We start from the raw sequence: 22,370 nt of genomic DNA on the forward strand, positions 1-22,370 counted from the left end.
ATACTGAGGTTCAGTAACTGCCCAGGAGACAGGGATAGATTTCCTACTCATCATCCAATCTTTAATTGCTATTATGCATTATTGTATTTAGTTTCCTAGACAAAAGACAATGAAAATCAAAGAGACATTAGATACCTACAACTGAATTTACACGTAATTGCCTTATTAGCTCAAAGCCTGGAAGATTCCAGGAGAGTTATCGTAGCACAAGTCCTTGAGGTATAAGCGATCATGTTGGCTCTACAGCAGCCTTAAAATCATCTCTGCCACACTGTTTGTCTTGAACATAGACAGACTCCTGGAGAACTCAGCGATTTTCTCCCCCCCCCCCACTGCTGTCCTTGTGGATGGGTGCTTGGGGAGGACAGAAATCCCTGCAAAGTGCCCATGTGGTTAAAGTGGACACTGCATTCTCTTTAGAGGTATTAGTTATTCCCAGGTAAAAACATAACCCAACCATTAGCACGAGGAAGGACTTGCATTGGGTTTTGTGTCAGGGTAACCAGGACCGAAGATTTACGTGTATCAGTGGATCCTGCAAAGTCTGAAGGGCATCATTCACCCAAACTTGGCCAAGAGGGGAGGCTTGCTGACTCCCACTTTGCTGTGGATGGACCTAGCCCATAGTCTGACCCTGCACTTTTCTGTGTGGGAGAGCTCATCCAAGGCACAGTCCCCAGCAATTTCTGCCTCTCCAGAGGCCAAATGCAGCCTGAAGGCCTTTAGATAAACAGTCAGGGCACATCTGCAAGCCACTGAGTTTAAAAAGTCATTGATCCCTGAGGAGTGTTAACAGGAGACAGGAGATAAAGGGATCATCCATCTAATTTTGCTACTTGTAGCAGGCAGCTGGTGTTACCACTTGCTGTTCAGAAGTTGACTAGTGAAATCTATCACTGAGAAAACTTGTGCTCTGTCTTGCTATAAAACTAGCATGTTATTATCTAGGCTTTGTTTAAGCCTTTTCTCTTTTAGCTGAAAAGTTCACCTTTGTTGCTGTAAAATGTAAGTAATTACACTGATTTGGTGAGGCAGAGGTAAAGTCCAGTGTAGGATGAGCACCAGACAACACACTTTTAAATGCATGGGAAGGGAATTTGTTGTTCATACTTCAATGTATGTTAGCACATTATCTATGAAAGCTTGCCACACTCCTGCTGCTTTCAGTGTGCCTGAGGGCAATGCCACGCTGAAGTGCTCGGTGGCCCTGCCATTTCATGTGCATGTCATGGCTTCATCATACGTCTCGTTAGTTAATCAGAGGACAGAATGGCAAGCAGGAGTCAAAGAAGTCCCACAAACCATGTGTGAAAACATCAAAAGAGCTCAGAAAGCAAAGCCCAAGGTCCTGCCCTTTGTGAAACCCGCACTTTGGGCATCCTGTTCCTGTCATTCGAGATGAACACGGAGTACAGGGCAATACTTGCTCCATGCTAGGACAGCTCTATTAGTGGGAAAATACACTGCACCATTGCTTAGCACAGTGCCTCAGTGCCCCAGCATGCCCATGGGGACGTGCTGTCCAAGCTCACAGCCAGCAGCACGCCACAGCCCCTTCCTTAAGCCAGAAGCCTCTTCATTGCAAACCAGGTGCAAGGACAAGTCTCCCAAGAGGGTTCCATGCCGTCATTTTCCACTTGTTGCAGTCCTGGTGTTGCTGTCCTCCTCCCTCCAGTGGTGCACCCTGGCCACTGGTGACTACGCTCCAGCCTTCAAGGGCAATTCCCAGTACTACATCTTCTCTGCAGCACAGGAGCGGGGTTATGCTGCTCTGGGAAATCCGAGATGCCTGTTGGTCACGTGGTGGGTGATGGCTGCTCCGTTCCTGCTTTGCCGTGGTCCCTCCCTGCCAGACCGACCACTTCTATTAATTTCCTTACCAATCAAACGGCATTTCCCTGGCTATGCAGCAATGCGCTGCCAGGCCTGTGCCAGGGGCAGTTGGGGAAGCAGGGGCTCTTAGCCCCACCAGTGCTGGAGGAGGACGTCAGGAGCTCCTCGGCCTCTGGCTACTGCATGTGTTTGCAGAGGAGAAGGTGAACCATGAGCTGCCGGTGGGCACGCAGGGCAGGGAGTGCTGAATTAGCCTCTGCCAAAACCAATTTCAGAAGTGGAAGATTTTTTTGTAGAATTTGGAGGAGCTGGAGGGTGAATGTCATTGAAGTAACTCATGCAGCTACTCAGTGGAAAGAGATAAAGGGAAACACGTTAAAAACCAGGGAGAATTTTTTGTTCCACATCAGAGAGGCCAGGTTATTCCTGTGACCCCTAATAGCACATACCAATTACACAGAGGTGGAATCAAAACAGGCCGCCCTGGGCCACAGCTACATCACAGGCTGAAGCTGTTATGGTAGAGGGAGGAACAGACCCAGTCACGCAGCCAGCGGAGCAGCTTTTATCAGCACGAGCTGCAACAGCGGCTGTGGAGAGGTGCCTGAGGTCAAGCCGGGACTGAGCAGAGCAAGAGCGTCTCAGAGTCCTGCTGACTGCAAAGCAGGTCTGGGGATCGGTAAACCAGAAATTATTTCTCACAGCTTGATTGAAGTTTTAGGTTGCTTTAAAAAGGAACAAAATACTTTGGATCTGCTTTTTAACCGCTTCAGATACTGGATCTTTTTCAAGGTGTGTATGATATTTGCCAGGAAGGGAGATAGGAAATGCCAACTCCTTTTGCTCTCTACCTGCCAGAAGCTATAACCAGCAAGTTACCCTCAAGCACTGCTGTTTCTAGACCTGTCCAGAGAAAGCTGCTTTATTGCAAGATACATGTTGTGTTTCTCCCCATGTTTTGGTTCACGCCAGCACCTCTCCGATGGAGCAGGGTGCTGAGGAAGGACAGCATTCTTCAGGCTGGTGCAGTTTCTCAGCCCAGGACATTTCCTGCTCTCTCTGCATTTCAGAGAACACATTAGACTACAGCAACACTTGAAATTAATCCCAGAAAGAAATGCAGTGTTATTCTTTCTGCCTTTCAGAGGCCAGCGGACAGACCGTTTTTTCATCTTACGTGCATTCAGACGAGTGACAGCCGTCACTTGGTACCTAAGGGCCAGGTCGACAGGGTGACTCCCTGTGTCTGCAGCTTCCCAGCTCGGCGAAGGCGGCTCACGGCGATGAGCTGGAGCACCTTGCAGAGAGCGCCTGGGAAGGATGGGGGCGAGCATGCTGAGCACAGAGCGGCTCCTCTCCAAGAGGTGAGCCCTACTCAGAAAGGAGGCTTTAGTCCCTGGCGTTATCAGACATACCTGTACAATCCATTCCCTGAGTAATCATCCAAATCATACATGAAAGTGGGGCAACATTTTTCAAAGAACATGTTTTTCAGCCAGAAATGACTTTTACTACAAATGAATTTGGGAGGGAGGTAAAAGCCACAGATGAATTGATTTAAAGTCTAGGAAGTACTGCCCTGATCACTCACTGTAGTTACGCAGCCTCCTGCACAGGATCCCTCTGTGTGCTTCCGACCTGAAGTGCATAAAGACACTATAAGTGAGAACAAAAGCCTTTTCTAGAGTGATATTCAGGCTTGACTTAAAAACTAGGAGGAGCGGGCAAACCCTCATTCCTAGGAAACTTGTTCAAATCTTTTTTTTTATCAGCATCTCGTTTGTAGTCTGATTTTATCTTGCTGCATTTTCTAATCCCTAAAGCTTGTTATTCCTTCAGCTACTGGCTTAAACAGCCTTCTACAGTCAGAAATCTTTTTCCTGAATAACACACACACGCCCTGACTGCAGACACATTTACACTGCATTGCCTGCTCCCAGTGGGACCTGCACCCTGCAAGCCTGACCTGGGCACACGCAGGGCTCTCCGTTTAGGGGTCACTGCGTGCAGGGTACATCCTTGTGATTCCCCGCATAGACCCTTTCTAGGAACTGGGCTGCTGGCACATTATGCTATAACATGTTTTTCCTTCAAAGCCCCAGGGACTGAACGTAATTCAAGCTTGCCTTACTTGAGTTTCCTGTGACCCTCCATGCTCTGCAATGCTTTGGACCCATTAGTTTAGCTGATCCCGATCTTGCTAAGGCGTTAATCCTATGGGGTTCCCGGGCAGTTGTATGTGCCATGCAAACCTTCCTGAAGTGTGAAAGAAGCCTCTACAGGAAGAATTAGGATTATGCCTTTGTCTGAGACTGACTGCTGCGGCTGCTGCCCCATTCCTACGGCATTTCTGCAGCTGGAGGACTCACTCCGTGGGTGGCACTGAGTGTTTTGTAGACGTGTTCTGGAGCCTCTGCATGGGGTTAGCAAGGCAGTTTGCAGGCAGGCAGGGCTGTGGCCATTTGTGTTTGATGTGATTTGTGATCTGCCCATAGGTGATACAGAAAATAAGCCTGAAGTAATAGCGGGCTTTCCTGAGAAGGGATCTCCAACCAAAACTGCATTGATATTCTGCCCTCAGGGAGCTGAATTCCTCATCCTCCAGGTCCTGGGAGACCCACAGCAGGTTGATAAACATGGGGGTGCGTGATACCCAAGATACCTCTGCTACCTGCTGGGCTGCTTGGAAATGCCTGAAGTTATCGGAGCCACCGTCCCTTCCCCGAAGGCTGCTGTCCCCTCAGCCATGCCCTGTGAAGTCTCATCCAGAGCAGGCAGAATGCAAACGCGCATGCTTGGCAGCGACGGGGAGAGCGTGTCCCACTCTGGAGAGTGCATCTGCCAGCCCCTATACCGGTGTGAGTACAGCAGACACCCCTCCGCCGAGAGCTGCCTGCTGGCTCTGGCCGCGCTCACAGCACGTGGCTTCCCGGAGGCAAGACCTGGGCACCCGCGGTGTCCTCGTGCAGCCCATGCAACGGCAGCACCCATGCAATGACGCACACGCCAGCACCGGCACGGGCTCACAGGCGGCAAGTGAAGCCAGGGGTAAGTCGCCCTTTGCGAAACACATACAGTGCTTTCTGGAGCTTGCTTTGCCACGTGGCCTGCAATATTGATTTCTAAAGCCCCTCTGCTAGTTATTTAGTTTTGAAATTGAGCAGTGTACTTGGGAGCTGGGGACTGCTCTAAATTTTAGGGAGTATATTATACTTGACTAATTTTATGGTCTGCATTGGCTTTTATCTTGGCTTGCTATTAATTTAATAGCACATCTCTGTGTTTTTCAGTTTTGATTCCTGGGGTACCATATAATTTCGTTTGTAAATTGACTTGTGCTTTCTGATACTTCAATAAACCCATTTGGTATAAACACAGCTCTTCATTTCCTTGTGAGGATGGGGACAACAAACAGAACCTGAGCACAAAAACAGGCATTTATTTAGCCAGCAAGGAGGGGTGTGTGTGGGGGTGTAGGAAGGGGGCAGTCAGACTCGGGGTCTGCCAACAGAGAGCAGCCCTTAACCAAGGCACAGATTAAGGTGCAAACTACCTAGCAGCCCATCTCCGGGCAGGCTCAGTGGTAGCAGGACCTACTGAACGCAATGCCCGGCTTCTTCACAGTCTGGGGGGTGCCTGTGAAAGGCTTTGGGCTCCGCTGTCTCCCCCAGGCCTGCAAAGCGTCAGGAGGGGACAGTCATTGCTCATTTTCATTTCTTTTGCAACCAGTGTTTCCTCTTTCTTATCCTGCATGATGCCAAGCCCACAGCATGGGGCTCTCATCGTTTTCACACTGCCCGTATTTCTCATTCGGGAAACCTGTTGCAGGTCTGGGCTCAGCCAGATGGCTCTGTGGGCACTTTGGTATGTTCAGTGCACAAATGGCTCTCGAAAACCTGCAGTAACTACTAATTAAATTAATTTGATAGTTGATGTCCCAGGTCTAGGTGGGGGGTGATTCACAACAGGGTTCTTGTTAGCAGCATTGGCTTAGAAATCATTTTCAGGCTAGGCACCATATGAAATATTGATGAGTATGGAGAAGCGACGTGGCATTTTTCAGCCAGCAAAGGGGCTCTGCCAAAGGGCACGCTTACAGACTCTGGTACCAGCTCAGCGTATCAACCAAAAAAGGGGGCTGGAGAACCACGAGACAGACAGGCCAGGCAGCTCCTTTGCTGCATCCCTTGGCAAGAAGCGCTGCCGAGGGGCAGATTCATGGTGGTCACTGCTGGGAGTCAGGAAATCCCCAGAAACTCTGACCAACTGCTGTAAAACCAGGGGGCACACGGGAACAAGAGGCTGTGCCAACACACGACCACCTTCCTGGGAAAGACCAGAAGGAGGAGGACAACAATTTTGGAGGCTTTTAGCCTTGCAGATCTTTTCACGTACGTGCATTTATCTTCAGTGCCATCTACAAAAAGGAACTTGCAAGGAGAGCATGGATTTTTGCTGACTGCTGTGCTAAAGACGTTGGTATATCGGATGCAACATGCAGCCTGCACGAGCGATGTCTCCAGGCAAAGCAGAGCAGCATCGTAACCACAGTGCCAAGGTCTAGGAGGAAATGTGCTGACGGCAGTGACGACACAGGTGGAGGGACCTGGGGGAATGCCTGATACGGGATGGCCACGCACAACCATGCAGGTGCCCAGAGCAAAGCAGAATACCTAACCACAGGCAGAGGAAACCACCTCTAAAACCTGCTTTTTAGTGTGCTATATTGATTGACCTCTTTTGCTTCTGACTGTAAAGCAAGTCTTCAAGACTTCACTCAACAATCAGCAAAATGCAGTTTATAAACATTCTCCTTTTGCTACTTTTTTATTCTAAAAACCCATAAACTGGTAAAGAGAAATGCTTTGATTACTGCATTCACTTTCTCTCCTAAGTTGTATGTTTCCTTTTCTGCCTTTTCTTTTTTTTTCCCCAGTTAATGAAGCTTGCTTGTATGATTGCAGATTGTGAGATTGGAGAGCTGGAAAAGTCTTATTTCAAATAGCTCACAATTATCATTTAGAGTTTTGCTAGTTTTTGTGCTCCCAGATCAATACTGCTCTTAACTACTTCAGATTGGAGGAAAAGCATCAAAATATGTCACTGTTTCTATTCTATTTTCACATGAGATACAGGATTAGATCACTTGTTCCAAGATACCAATTATTTTTATGTTAATGATTGCTCCAGTGACAGGGATCTTTTCATTCCTGATGCCTTTTACAAAAACAGAAGCACTGTAAAATGCTAGTTAAACTAAAACTTGACTGGTTAATTTTTGGTTGGTTGGTTAATTTTGGGGATAAAGCATTTGGAAAAATATGGATAAAACATTCGAGATACAGTATGAAAAGTGAGTCCATTTCAGCCCTCAGAAATAAAACACCAAGATTTTTTTTCGCACACATCCATCTTCACTTTCAGCTGCAGGCATTGACAGTGGCTGGCTGTGTGGGAGAATGAAATTGCCCAGGCTGCGCCAAGTTAATGATGTAGAGGGAGATTTTTTTTTTTTTTTTTTAACTCTTTTCATCAGACAGCATGTTTTTTTTCCAAGTCTCAAATGGTGAGGGGAAGGAACTGTGCAGAGAAAGGGAAATCAAAGAATTCACAGAAGAGAATTCAGGAAAGAAAACCATCCACTCCCGTCCCCGTGTATCGAGAAGCAGCACGGCAACTCCTTAACCAGGCACAGCATTAAAGAGGGAAGGGATTTAGGGACTGCTGTGGAAAACTCTTGAAAGTTATCAGCTGCTGTGAACTGCTCACATCAAAGCATGCATTGCACACAGCCATGTCAGCCGAAACCCTGCACTCGCGGAGGTGAGGGCAGGGAACCCTCTGTGCACGCGGGCTCTCCCAGAGCTTGGCAGAGAACGGCCTCCAACGTATGTCCAGTGCAATTTTTCTCCCTTTTGGTTACTCCATAGCTGAGTGCTCTCCCAACAGGAACCACCTCCCTGTGCACAGAGATGCTTCTTCAGGCCAGGGAGAGATGGAAAGGATATTTATTTTGGGCCTGCCACTGCGTAATGGCTTGGGTGATCGCTGCCTCCAGAGAGGGGCTGCATCGTGCTCTTCACTGTAGCACTGAGGTGAGTTTTTGTTCTCGGTAATAACCCACGTCCGCCCTCCGTTGAGGCATCTCTGCGTCTATTTGCATGCACTTCCAAAAAGCTTTCACAAAAGCCTTCATTTGGGATGAAAGTGCCAGCAGGCCGCAAGGGCCGTGGCTGGGACGGTTGATAACAACAGCCAGTTTCTCCTGCAAAGCCAGTGTGGGAATCGGAGGGCTCCTCTGCTCCCCCCTATTAACATGCTTCAAATGAGACACCGAAGCCATAAAGCACAGCAAAGCAGAAGAGAAGCTAAACTGAAAGGGAAGTTCAAGTGGCTGCTTTACAAAATGCTTCATTTTTCTTTGACGTTAATTGCCTGAATTCTGACAAAATCTGTTATTAAAAGAACACCCTCGCTTTTTTAATCAAGTTGTTTGTAAAGCATTCCCAGAAAGTGGAAACCATATCACCTCCTCCAGCTCTTTTGTTCATTTCCATCTGGGGGAATTCATGGGAATTCATTAAAAAGTTATTGGCACCCCAAAGCCAAAGGCGTCAGGACTCTCAAAATGTCCAGATAAAAACCTCTCTAATGAATAGCCAGTGTCAAATAGCCAAGCCAAGAAAGAAAAACAGGACAGCAAACAAAACTAAACAAAAATATAAGCAGTTGCCTGTTAAGCTGGGACTGCAATTATGTGTGGCTGATCTGGCTGGGGGAAAGCTGCTTGCAGTGGGAACTTCAGGGAAGACACCTTGGCTCCCTTGTCGAAGGACTGAGAAAAACCACAGATGAAATTACTTGTGCACAGATACATAGCATTCACTATTGACACCTCAATACGCACCCACCAGAGCTCTGTCTGCAGAGTGATTTGGGGGAGATAGCTTCACCATAATGCCATGGGACTTTCATTTTGCAAGTGAAAAGATAGGGTTCAAGGCAGCTGGGATATTTAAAACTTGCAAATGCAACTTAAATCCTAAAAGCAAACTTGGCTCCTTGCTTATTGCACAGTCCCACCAGGACAGCTAAGCAGGTCAAAGTCTGCCTTGAGTTATCCCCTTGCCACCATGTGGTAGGTGGCAGGCCCAGTTGTTGACAACTGTCTGTCCTCAGAAACAGAGCCTGCACGGGGATAGAGCGAGCATCGTTCGGTCCTGGGGAATGGTGTTAGCATGATGTCTTTTATCAGCTAGATGGGCAGCAGGAAGAGGAAAGTAGTCTGTGGTCCAGAGGGTCACCTACACCACAGCCCACCAGAGCCTCCTGGGGGAGACCACGGAGCAAGGCAGATGGAGAAGCCAAGCCAAGCATAGGACATGGGTGGCCAGGGCATCCCGTTGACCGAAGCTGCAGGGTCCTGCTCCAGGCTGCTTTAGCCCAGTGGCCCTTGTCCCTTGCCGCTGCCCCCACGGATGGGCGATGGCGGGAGTGGGCTTTGCAGGGTTCGGGTTGCACTTACGATGGCTGCATCAATATTCATCTCTTTGTAAACATAACCTGCCCCCGCTGCTTGGAGTCACTTCAGATTATTCATATCGATTCAGCACCGTTAATGATTAAATACAATGTTCTTCAAAGCTTGCATTTAACAGGAAAGCTTGATTGGATTTACTGTTTTGAGGTTGGGTGGGGTGTTTTCAGTTTAGGTTGTTGTTGTTTGTTTTTTTCTTTTGCCTTGTGGAACATTGTGTCATTTTGTAAATCAAGAATTACCTTCTTGGCTTTTAATAAAAGCCTTCCATCTCTGAAGGATTAAAGTCCTCCTGCTTAATCAGACTATTAATACACTGTACACCTCACCGTCGTATCTGCACCCCTCTCCCCCCACAGCCATCACAAGGACGGCAGCTCCCGCAGATCCGGCAGGCTGAGCGTAGCGTGCCAGTGAGCTGCCAGGCTGGGGGCACTGGGGGATTTGGCCTGGGGACTGGAGAACAGAGGGTAGGAACAGGTCCCCAGGAAGGCAGAGGACTACAAAGTACCTGTCTGTGGTTGCTGTCTTTAGGGCTCACAGTCTTTTTTGCATGTGTCCACGCTGCACCCTGGGAAACGCTCCTTGCTTCTTCTGCTGCCAAGTTTCCCTCTTGCAGAAACCAGGGGTGGGAATGCCTCATGGGATTATGTCTTGTGTAATGTCATGGGGAGCCAGACCCAGGTCTCCCACGTGCCAGGCTGATACCCCAACTGTTGAACTAACCTTCCTCTCTGTACATAAGCCCTATCCCCCATACTGACCGTGCACGTCACTGCCAAAATACGGCTCCTTGCAGATGTACGTGGCTTTGCTCTGGGCTCCTGAGTGCTCAGGGTGGGTTGCAGGTCACACCGAAGCAGCCGGGCAGCCTGTGGGCAGGTGGATGTGTCCACCACTGTGCCACAGGGCCCAGCACGGGCATTTGGCAGCCCGGGTGCAGCTGGAAGCCCTCTCCCAGGTCAGATTATTGTCAGAGAAATCATGCACAGCCTGGGTGGGCTGCTAGTGGGGCAGGGGTGCCAACAAACACCCAACCACATCCAGCACATGCATTCTCTTCTGCAGAGAGACTTGGGTTTTTTGCTCTCTATTGTTTCTTCAAGTGTAAGAATGGCAAAGACTGAAAATACATAGCTGCTTCTAATAGGTAGAAACCATAAATAGAGATGATATTGAAAAGAAAATGGCCAGGGAAACTGAAGTAGATATGAAGAGGCTTTCTGGTCAAAGGCCGCTTGAAATACAGCATTAGCAGGTACAGACTTTTTTTCTCACCTCAAAGTTTAGTCTATAAATCACTTACCACCATAGAAAAATGGACTTTCTGATATTGTCAAGGATTTTGTGAGGAAGTGTTTTCAATTCTTCAGGTCTTCAGCACCAAGCATTTCTGTTTTCAGAATCTGCTTTTCTAAAATTAAATAACGCTGGACATGGCTCCTGTTGACATTCATATCTCTGCTTCTACTGGTTAGAGAAGATAACAATTAGAAAACCTGGTTGCTTGTCCTGGACAGTATTTCATGCCTTTACAGAGAAAATTAGAAGCCAAAAGGCAAAAAGAAGTGAATTTCTCGATGTTTTCAACAGACTATCGGCAATACTGGGAGAAAAACCCCTCTCCCCGAAACCCCAGTGCATTGCACTGTGCGGTTTTGCTTTCCAACTGTTCATCAGGAATCTACCCATCCAAACACCTTCCATCCCTCACCGATTCCCAGCCTCTGCAGAAAACGCCTGACGATAAATCTCCTCCTTATTGAAGGAGGAGCACATTTCCATGTAGGCCCAGCAGAATGCAATCACTACACATACCTGGGGCAAGGACTATGGTTGAACCAGGACGTAGTTTTACTGAGAACAGTTGACAGTGAGCTGTCATTGTGCTTTTTTCTCATCTTGTCTGCAAGTGAGACAGCAGACAGGGACTCAGCCACACAAGGTAAGAAAGGAAAAAAACAAGGGGATGGCACAGTGGTGAAATTGCTGATTTGATATCAGTTAGAGACAGTCTAAAACAAAGATAAGAAATCAAAGATTCAGGAAAAAAAGCACTGACCTGACAAAACACAGAAAACTTTGGAGAAGCAGCAGAGAGAAGACAGACTGCAACTCAGCAAGATCAAGACTCAATCCACCCCAAGGAGCAAGAAATACCAACATTTTCTGGGGACTGCCTGGTCAGCAGGGATTCAGCATGACTGCATTGGGGTGGAGACTCTGCCAGTGTTTCCCCTAATCACATGCTAGCCCCAGCCCAATACTGCATGCATTAGCAGTAAGATGATTTCTGCATGCTCATGGCCATGTGTATGATTCTGTTGTCAAGTCTCTGCACCAAGAAGACAGAAAAATAAAAGTGACCCAGAGGTCTGAGGTTACATCTGGTTAGACTCAATGAGATGAAATCCATTTCAGGATCTCTAATGACCCTCATTCAGCAGTGTCACGGTGGAGCCAGCATATTAGGGACACCTGTCAGGGCTAATTTAGGAAACAGAGACCTCCTGCCTGGTGCCCCTCCTCCTCTTTGCACTGAGCTCACATCATGTCAAACGAGGTCTGCTGGAGCAGGGCATGTGGAAAGTTTTGATTTTAGTGGAAAGCCTGGATGAGAAACTGGCTTTCTGAGCCCTCTTGTCACACACAGCTCAGGTCTGAACTCTGGGTTTATTTTTAGTGTCCTCTGTCTAACTTCCGCCAGCGGACTTTTGAACCAGCTTCACACCTAGAGCTTTCCATATCCCCAGGGACAGAAAATGGATTAAGGCTTCTCCTAGGGAGCTGCCTTTCAAAGCTAAGCTGTTACCTTCCCTTTGTGGAAGGCAGGCCAGGAGGAAAAGGAAAATGAGAGCTCAATATATAAGCATGAAGGAGGAGACTTCCCTTCAAAGCAATGAAGCAGATGGTGGGCTGGTTAAACAGAACCAGGCAAAAACATTTGGGTTCTGACCTGCCAAAGTGCAAATGCTTTGAGTTTTAGATGTGGTTCCTGATCTCATGTCTCCCTCGAGGCTCAGGGTGAAATCTCTAAGCCTGCAGCCTTAATGCCCAGGGTGGGTCTAGCCCAGCTCTGTCCCATTACTCCCAGCACTCAACACATCACTTGGATCCAGGAAGAAAGTTGTGAAGATTGGATTTGCTCCTCTATGAGAGCTATTTCTGGAACTACCCTACCTTTTCTCTTATTCTCTGCTGCTACAGGTTGCAGTTCCCTTGGTTTTGAGCAGAAGTAGGCTGACCACAGGCACCTCAACATGGGCAGCTGGGTTTTGGTTCCAGCACAGCCTATCCCTACAGAGCCACCCACGTTGGGAGCACTGCAGATGCAGCATGCTTTGATTGATTCAAGATCATCTGAGGAAGCACATAGCAGAGGGACAGAATGTGTTTTAAAACAAGGGACTGAAGACAAACCTATGAAGTGTTCTGTATGCAAAACCAGGAGGAATCCTTCCAACTCAAAAAAGATCCTGCTGTGATTTACATGTGAAATGAACCCTTGGTGGAAGAAAGTAGGTGCACAATTTCTCATCAAATGACTGGATCAGGCAGCCAAGAACACACTTGTCAAGATTATGTTGCAATTAATTCAATTTAATGCCAGAGCCTCCTTTTTGTTGTTGTGCCATTATCTCCTCCAAGGCTTCATCAGACTCCAACTATCTCTTTAGAGTTGCTGTTTCCCAGCACAGGGGAAAGTCAGTACCATGCAGCCACTCCCTTGGCAGCAAGTTATGAAGGCAAGTTCTCCTCCTGTCCTTTGCAAGACCAGAGGCAAGATGTATTTCTCTTACTAGCTTTAAAACAAAAAGCCAAAAAGAAAAGAAACAGGGGGAAAGTAAAAAATAGGCAAATGAAGGCATTAGTGCCTGATTTAGGAGATTCCTTACCAACTCAACTAACCCCACTGGCTGAATGCAGTCCTGAGTGCCATAGGAGCCAACACTCCTTCAGGTGTGGGCACTACCCTCCCTTCATCCTCAGCACTACTGCCCCAGAATTGGAGCTTTTGCTCCCTTTGAGGCTCTGCTGCAGAGCTTTGCAATTATGGACAAGGGACATGAAGTCAGCCAGGCTTAAACAGCCAGACACACTCCTCAGCATGATAGATTTCAACAGCAGCTGGTGTTTCAGCCCTTTCATGAGCCTGGTTAGGATTTATTACCCACCTTTTGCTTTCAGTCTGTATCCTTCTTGCAGGTATAAACTCCAAGAGGTTATTTCTTCTTTTCTCAGACTACAGGGCAAGATGCTCCAGGGAGATTTTTACACAAAGGAGAGGGATTTCTCAAAACCACTAGTGGTTTTGGATATGCAAGTCCACAGCCAGTCAGGCACTGATGATTCAGTAAGAAAGCTAATCCTAGAGACAGTTAGATTTATGAGGGGTCTGATAGAGTCCTGCCTGCCAGCAAGCACATCTCTAGCCAGTTAGCATGGTGCTACCAAGCCTGGTTTCCAGCTCTCTTTAAAGTCATCTGGAGATGAGCAGACAATAAAAGCACCCAGAAACCCCTCCAAGTTCCTGATGAGAGGACCCTTATTTACTGAATTTCAGAGCAGACCCTCTAAACAAGAAATCCATTAGCATTTCTCTTTCCTTTTTGCTGACCTACAGAACTATCTTGAGAAAATGGAGAACTACCTCCAGTTTCCTCTGCACTGTGCCCTAAACCCACAAAAGTTAGAGCTGTAGATTAAGATCAGCTGTGGAGCATTTAACGACTCATCTGTGTAATGAGTGGCTGCTGGGAGGAAACCATGGAGGGCAGCACTGGTTGTTCAGGTGTAAAGGGCTCTGCCAGAGCCCAGCCCTGGTTTTATTCTACTGCTTAGCTAGGGGAGCTGCTAGGTGACCTGACTTGTAGGGTTATGGTTGAGGAAGTTTGTTTTCTGTCTTTTATTAGAGCTGCTAGTGTCTCTCTCTCTCTCTCTCTCTGCTAGGCATTCCTGGTGATCTGTGCATGCCTTCCCTGGTGCTAGCAACCTTGAGCTCTTGGAGAGCTGGTGGCTGAACCAGCTGCTTGTGGGCTGCAGGAGGGAGCAAAGCTGAGTCCTGCAGCCTGCAGGAGCAAAGCTGAGCCCTCCCAGGGCTGGAGGCTGGTTGGGGCCTGGCTAGTACAGCAAGTGAGGCTGGTGGGGAACTCAGGAGCCAGGCAGCTTGTTAATGAGCTGAATGCTGCAGGTTGAGCCCTCTAGGAGACAGGCAGGTGGGTTGCTCCAGTTTGTCCCTTCCACTAGCTTGCAGTGAGATATTGTGCTAGAAGAGGGGGTGCTTGGAGCCTGTTCCCTCTCTTGGAGATGGTAGAGCCATTAAAAGTTTTGCTGTGGAGCCTATATTCTGCAAATTGCACTGCATAGCTAGGCAGGGGGTCCTGGCTGTCTGCACACCCCTTCTCTGGGGTTTCAAATGCCATCGTAGCCATTGGGGTATCTTTGTGGCTGATGCTACTTCAGAAATGAGTTCCCTATAGGAGTTCTGCTCAGGGGAGACTATCCTGGTCCCAGCTGCCATGGAAGAGCCCTCAGCGAATCCCTGCCACAAGGGAATGGCCATCTTCATTGATTGGGTTTAGTTACTGTTGTGGGGGAGACCTACGGCTCAGTCGCTAATGTAATAAATGATCCTCTTGCTTACAAATCCTATCACATCAGCAGAGGCATTTATGTCACTGAAGGCTGCACTAATCACTAAAAGACAGAGAAATATATCTGCCACTAAAATTTATCTCTGAATTTCAGCAGAGAATATAGATATGTCTCAGCTAACTACATGCAGAGCTGAAAGGAAATTTCCTACTCAGAACTCATCTTTTTCCTTACTTTGGCTTTGAAACCACTGAGGGGAGGAAGGAAATAGGGAGATCTGCATGGGTAAGGCTTGAGGGCCCTTTACAGGGTCCCCATCACTCCATCCCTCGGTGCACACCACCCCGAGCTGTGTTGGTAGGAAGGACTCTGAGCACCTTCAGCCCGTGTTGCTGCTGTGTCTCTGCTCAGGCTGTAACTATTCTGCACCTGGTCCGTGCACCCAGAACAGGACAAGAGGGAGCTGTGTGATAGGGACCAGGTTGCTGAGGGATGAAGGTTACAGGCAGGCATGAAGGACACTTCTGTCATCAGAAAGACATCTGCCCGCAGCGGGACAGAGTCATGGAGCCTCCTCCAACAGGCACTGCCTGGGAAAGATTAACCCCAAAAACGGGATGGAAAAACAGCCCTGACATGAACCTGCATTCCCTGGTGGAGAGTCTGGAGGGAAATTCAGACACAGGTGCAAGATTCAGTGAGTCAGGTTCCTTTTTCTCCCCTCTAATAATACCACTGAGATAAGGGTTCCCAAGAGTTTGGGACTGGGTTACGTGAGGTCGCGTGGGAATCTGAACAGGGGAGGTTTCCAGGAAAAAGCAGAGCTTTAATAACTCTGCTAGTGAGCCTGGTCCTGGGTTACTGCAGGGGCTGGAGCGATGTTGGATTTACACCTGTATAAATGAGAGGGGACATCTTGTTTGGACCTGACCTACAGAGCATCCCCCCACCCAGCCCCCCAATAAACAGGTACATATAGACATAGTGGTAAAAAGTCCCTAAAAAGAGCACTCTTCCTAGCCCAGCTGCAACCCGCAGAGCTCCTGTGGAAATCCCCATATCCAGAGTTTTTCAGTTCCAGAGGAAGACAAGCCAGGCAGTAATGTACTGGGAAAAGCTGTGACGGGTGAATGGTTCTGCAGAAAGAAATCCCCTCAGCCCGGCAGAAGCTCTGTTTATCTCCCAGAGTCTTTAGTCTCAGTTTCTCCCAGGGGAGCGTTAATGGAGCTCATTAGGAGCCCCATGACAAACAAACCTTTGTCACATGCCAAAAGGGCAGGCAGGACCGCCGGCTCCCTGGTCCCCCCCGGAGACATGAGGGGATGCCTTGGGCTGCAAATGCCATGCCAGGGGACAACATGACTGCTCAGGGGCCATGCAACAGGGCTGTTAATGCAGACAAAACTCCCCTCCCTCGAGGTACCTCCTGTCACCGGTGGATGGGAGTGAAGTCAGACAAATGCTCCAGACACAAAAGTCCTTTACCAGCCAGCCTCCCACCCACTTCCCTGCTGGAGGAGGAGGGTCAGAGACTGCAGCCGTGCTCCCCAGCCAGGGTTGCAGCTCCTTGCCTCATTCCGTGCTCTGCACCCACATGGAGGCATCCAGAGTCTGGGCCGATGCCGGGGCAAACCTCCCCTCTCGCTGCACCCTTTCCTGTAGAAATTCAAGCAGCCTCAGGCTGCTCTGAGTGTTAGAAGCCCTCCAAGAGTCATGCATAGGCTGTTGGCAGCCCCAGATAACCGCAACCCTGAGCACTGGTCTCCTGTCCCAGTACAGTGTTGACTCTGTGACCCTGCTGCCAGGGACTGGGGGAACTGCTGGCGTTGCTGGCACCTTTGCATTTGCCGTGTCCTTCCTGCTCTTACTCACCCTGCTGCTATGGATGGTCCCCACCCTTGAGTTGGGCTAATTCCAGCACCGCCTTTAGCAAGTGCTATTTGTCCCATCAGGCCTGGTCCTGCTCTCTCGCTTGCTTGGCAGTACTGGCTCTGGAAAGCCATCTTTCTGCTGTAGGGTCACGCTCTCGTTAGGTTAAATTACTCAGCTATTGACTACATCAATTAGTCAGATATTGACTCATCACATTGAAGAAAATGAGCAGGACTATCACAGTAACGGCTTTATTACTCAGTCTGTTAAAAGAGAACTGCTCCCCATTTGCTTATTCCCAAAAAGCTGAATATTCAAAAGGTCAGAAGGATGTCTCAGCATGAATCAGCCAGGAGACATATACCTATGATCAAAGGGACTGTCATTCCAATTAACAGTCTGGGTTCCTGCAGTGACAGGCGTTTTACGTATAGGATATACTCTATTCAATGTTTCATCTCCAAATAAACCCTCTAATAGTCCAGGTCTCTCTGGAAGTTTTTCTTTTCAAGTCTTTCTCTGCATCTCCCTGGCTGTCCCAGACATCCCTCAGCTTGCAGGGAGGATGCAATATAACCAAGAGTGTAAATTCTCTCTTTCCTCTCCTTTCTTTCCCTAGGGATACTGCTACTTTTCTCTCTCTCTCTTTTTTTTTTTTTTTTTTTTTTAGGTTAATTAAAACCACCTCATTTTCTCAGTGCAGCTTCCTGCCCAGACCAGAGGGAGGAAGCTCGGAGTGTTAGACTGTGACAGAAAATTGGAGCCTGGGTTTCAGATCACAAACAGGTCATGATCGAAGCAACCAGGGGCAAGCAAGCAATGAATGCATCCTTCCTCTGCCCTGGGAATGGGGCTCTGTGTTGTTAGGTGTACTCGGCACTGCTTTAAAACACCACCTGTCCTGGGAGCTGGGAGAGCAGGTCTCTGGCTGATCTGACTGAAAGGCAGCATGGGTTTATTTGAGCAAAGCAGGAGGAATAACACTGAGGAAGCTAGAAGAGACAGAGAAATGTTGTTGGATGCGTACAAGGGCTTGTGTGATCCCTGGCTTCGGGACGCCAGGCTGGCGGTCTCCACCAGACGTGCTGCTCCAGGAGTGAGTGGTGCCGGCACGGCCAGCAGCTTCCCCCCAGCCACCCCTCCACCCCAGCTCCCCACGGGAGAGCAGGGATCTGCCCCAGTGCAGGCAGCCTCTGCTGTCTGCAGAAAGAAACCACAGCCTGAAAGAAGAGGTTGCTCTGAGTGGGTTAAAGTCTGTGTGCACCACATGCAACAAATTCTCCGAGGAAATAAAGATGGGCTATTAATACTCTGCATCAGTGCAGGTTCCTCAGGGACACCCAGGGCACCCACATTAATTCCCTATCAGTGCATTAGGATTCATGTGGGCACAAGAGAGGCTGCACTGAAGAAATGAATAGTTATGAGGCCATTATTTAATTGGACTTTATGGAAACACTGACTTCCACCATGTAATATTTGCATAGCCAGCAGCAATGTTGCACACAGGTCAGGAGGACTTATTGAAACACCTGGACTTCCAAGTATCCAAACCTTTGTGGATACAGTCTCTTACCCAGTGTAGGGCTCTGAATCCCTGTCTGATGGTAGATAGGAAACCACTCTAGTACAGTTGTGGTACTGCGTGGAGAACCCCTCCCTGGTCAAGGAGGTGGCAACTTGTAGGAAAGGAGGACTTGACATCACCTTTGCATTGAATCCAATATCCTGTCTCCCATAGTGGCACCTGACATCCCAGAGGAAGATGGGGAATACACAAACAAAGCAAGCCCTGGCCAAATGCGCAAGGTTTTCCTGTTCCTCAGCCAAGTTAATAATAGAGCAGGATTCAAACCCTGAGAGCCACGCTGTATTTTAAGCTGATCCCAGTTCATTCAGGGGGGCCAACAGACTACACACAACAGGCTGGTTCCCCAGGCCATGGGAGGGTGGGAAGGCTGCAGAAAGGCAGTGCTGGTGGAGGAAAGACCCCCTTGCATTGCTCTCTGATACCCTCATCTGGTTGAATCTGGAAGCTCAACCTCCCAGTGGACAGGACCAAGCTCCAGATGGGTCCCCAGCAGCGTTTAGGGCAAATGTGCAGAGTTTGGGACTGGGAGTGCCTAAGCTGCCCTTAAAGAGGAGGAAGGGGACATGAAATGTCTTGGGAGGCAATGTACCCTAGGATAGATGAGGATTATGTTTCTTCTCACTGTCCATGTAGAAGACTAGAAGGAGAAGAATTGAGCTGGGAGGGTCCTTCTGTAGCCTGCGGCAAAGAAATGGAGGTATAGCTGAGCTTTGCAGGAAGTACATCCCCACCCAGGAGGGAGAAGAGCAAGGAGACAAAATGGCATTGGAAGGGGAGGTACAGCCCAGACGGTTGCTCCAACAGGCAGCTACAGAGTGCTGAGCTAGGGCAATTCACAGCAGAGAAGGCAGATTTCAAAAACATGTTTGCTTCCTTCAAAGTTACCCAGTGAAGTGGTTTTCTATTAAAAGTAACCCTGGAGATGCAGCTGCCAGTTTTACACTGAATCGCCCCAGTTGGTTCTGCAGTCCCCAGCTGTGACTTGGTGATGCTGCTCTGGTACATTCTGTAATTGTTAATCAGCTCTATACAGTGTGCAGCCACCCCAGGAATCGATGCTTAAATAAGCACAGGAAAGTCTTAGCTAATGAAATGGGTGTTCATTTCTATTCTGGGGACTGGCTTGTTCTCTTGTTCCTAAGAAGTATCCTGGATTTATCTGTGTACTGAAGTTGAGGCAAGCGTGGCAGTTGTGACTCCCCAGCTCTGCATCAGCTGAAATCTTTCCTGCGACACATTTAACACAGCATCCTGCACTGAAACCTGTCTGCTTTCAACACTCCATCCAGTGCTGCGTTGCTTTGCAGCTACAGGGTCTTGAGGCCAACAGCAATGCTGGCCACTGTCTTTTTCTGGGGAGGGCAAAGTGAAGGGGTGTGTATCCAGTCCAGGACAGGAATAGGTCTCACAAATCAATTCCAAAGAGTAAGAAAATGGGGACAAAACTAGAACCATGATCTTCCCCTGAAGTTTCAGAACATTTGTCTTGAGAGAGCTGCTTTTCTCTTACCTTCTGCACTCCCTGTGTTTGCTTTATTTTCTTCGTCCAGTCCCATCTTCTTCGTCCATGTCAGCATTGCCAGCGTTGTTTTTTCTGTCCCATTTTGAATGATCCCTTTGGCTGGGAGGAATGCACCTTGGCTGCTGGCGAGTGCGAGAGGTTGGAGGTGACCATGTCCTCATGGAAAGAAACACTAACAAAGCTTTCTGCTATTTAGGATGTGGCCTGAGCATTGTGTGGGCTAATGGTCCTGTCTCCCCATAGGACTCAAAACAAGAGATACAACCGTGGGCAGAGTTGGGGCTCCAGGCAGCAGATGACGTGGTGTGTTTGCTCCCAGAAGGCTGAAAACAACACTCTTCTTTGAAAGCTTCCCAGGGACTTGCCTGCTGGTGTATCTTTATTAAAGATGTTAGCTTTGAAGTTCCTCTGGCATCCATGAGTGCCATGACATGATCTGGCTCCTATTGACACAAAAATCTTTCCCTGTGAAGTTCCTCTTTTGTTTTTTCTGGTCTCTGGAAAGACTGTCCCTCTTCAGTCAACCTCCCTGATGCCAGAAGAAGTTTCTCCTCCTCTCCTGTCCTCTGCTTCCTTCCTTCAAGCCCTCTCGAGCTGTCTCAGCTTGGTGAAGATGCAGGATGCTTTGCTCAGCATCACGTGGGGATGCCCGCTGGCACCACTCAGCGCTCACAAACATGCCGTTATTGTCTTGACTGTTGGTCGTATGTCCGGGGCATCTTGCTCGCGATCTGCTCCCTCCCGTCACCCGAAGGCAGCAAGGGGAGGCCTCGGAGGTGAGGTCAGCTCTTCCTCCCCCAAGGCTGGGGCAGTACTCGTTGCTGAGCAACCCTCTCCGGGCGCTCGCTCTTCATAACAAGCTCTTTTGAATTTTGGGCACGCTAATCCTTCCTGCCCTCAAGCGCCCTCCAAAAATAGCGCTGAGCCCCCGCTGAGCGCGCAACCTCGCCAGCAACAGGTGCCGAGCTCAGGCGCGCGGTGCTGCGGCTGCCGGCCGGGCTGCGCAGAGCGTGCTGCCCGCCTGGCCCCGCGCCCGCCGGCCCGTGGGAGCCTCGGCCTTCGGAGCCGTTTCTGGGCAACTGGCGGAAAGCAAAGCGTACCACGCCTACCGTAGAGGCCGCTTCTTCTTTCTCTGCGAGGGAAGGGGAAGTGGAACAGTTTGGCTCGAAGATTTTCCACTTGACCCTTTTCAGCTGGCGTTGCAGTCAGCCCGGAGGCGAGCTCTCCCACAGAGCTTGCATTTTATCTCGCGTAGCAGCTTTGCAAATGAGGCTGCTTTCTCCCGGCAGGGTGCTGTTTCCCTGTGCCTCCCTGTACCTGGGAAGCGGCTCCGTTCACACCGGCGACCGCGCGCAGGTTGCAGCACACAAAGACAAGCGAGGTCTCGCTCTTTTCCGCCCTTCCTGCCGGAAGGCACGCTGAGCCCGGCTTCCCACGTGGCGGGGGACCCCACATTGCAACCGCCACCTGGTCTCTTAGCACAAAACGCGGAGTTTAGTGATCTCAGTAAACAGCAAATGGGTTAAAATGACAGGAAGCACATAATGAAAATCAATCACGGTACGATATAATTTTTGGCTGCCAAAGGTTAACAGCTGAGCGAAAGCAATGAGCAGCAGGGTAGCTGTCAAACACCAATGTCTGTAGCCCTGCAAGGTCTGCTGCTCACATCCAAGGTGTTGCGCGGACCCGGGGCTGACCCCCGGAGATGTCCATGTCCCGGCCGCGGTACAGCTGAGCAGTGCGGTGCCAGGGCTTCCGTCACCCAGAGCTCATTTTCCAAGTGGGATTCTTGTACTCTTTACCACAACCATCCAGAGTTTGTACAAGAACCAGCATGAAGTACTCAGCTATGGCCACAGGATGGAGAGCTGGAAGTGCCATTTAACTAGAGACAGCCACAATTTTGGGATTAGAGAGTGAGATTCCATCAAAACCATTTTTTTCTCAAGAATGCTATTTATGATTACACTTTTATAAGGGAATCTCTGAAACATGGCAAACTTCGTTTTGGATTGACGCATTCATTTCGCTTTGGTTTTGATGATAAAAGAAAACTGAAAAATTTAATTTCCTCTTCGATTGCTGTATCCCTGAATGCACTTGCCTAGACAATGCTAAGAGTGTTCTCATCTCATTTTTCCCCTCCCCCCCCTTTTGTTGTTTTTTAAAAAATCACAAAACTTCTCCAACTAATGGAGTGTAGGAGAAAGGGCAACAACTCAAAGTTCAATGCACTCCACTTATTATTAGAACAGCAAAGGGGAGGAACAGGGTGGTGATATGACTTAGTTTTAAAAAGAAACATCTGAAATTATTTTGCAAAGATGACAAATATTCCCTTAAAAATAACCAAAGCCTTCCTGAAAGTCTGCTTTCACGAGCTTGGTGTTTGATGTGCAATTGCTTTCTAATTCTAC

At 48.7% G+C, this 22,370-nt stretch overlaps 1 long non-coding RNA gene across 2 annotated transcripts; it reads right to left on the bottom strand.

The window, feature by feature from the left end:
* Window positions 1–49: 49 nt before the first annotated feature.
* LOC112964876 lies at window positions 50–20,936 on the bottom strand. Of its 2 annotated transcripts, none has more exons than XR_003253114.1 (3): window positions 19,939–20,936; window positions 10,677–10,840; window positions 50–1,846 (listed from the first exon to the last, which is right to left on the bottom strand). It is a non-coding gene; the product is annotated as an uncharacterized LOC112964876 (long non-coding RNA). The 2 variants fall into 2 exon arrangements; XR_003253113.1 differs by having other exon boundaries at window positions 50–2,176.
* Window positions 20,937–22,370: the final 1,434 nt, after the last annotated feature.

Source organism: Apteryx rowi, unplaced genomic scaffold (genome assembly GCF_003343035.1).
Source record: "Apteryx rowi isolate R43461 unplaced genomic scaffold, aptRow1 scaffold_2, whole genome shotgun sequence".
Classification (NCBI taxonomy): domain Eukaryota; kingdom Metazoa; phylum Chordata; class Aves; order Apterygiformes; family Apterygidae; genus Apteryx; species Apteryx rowi.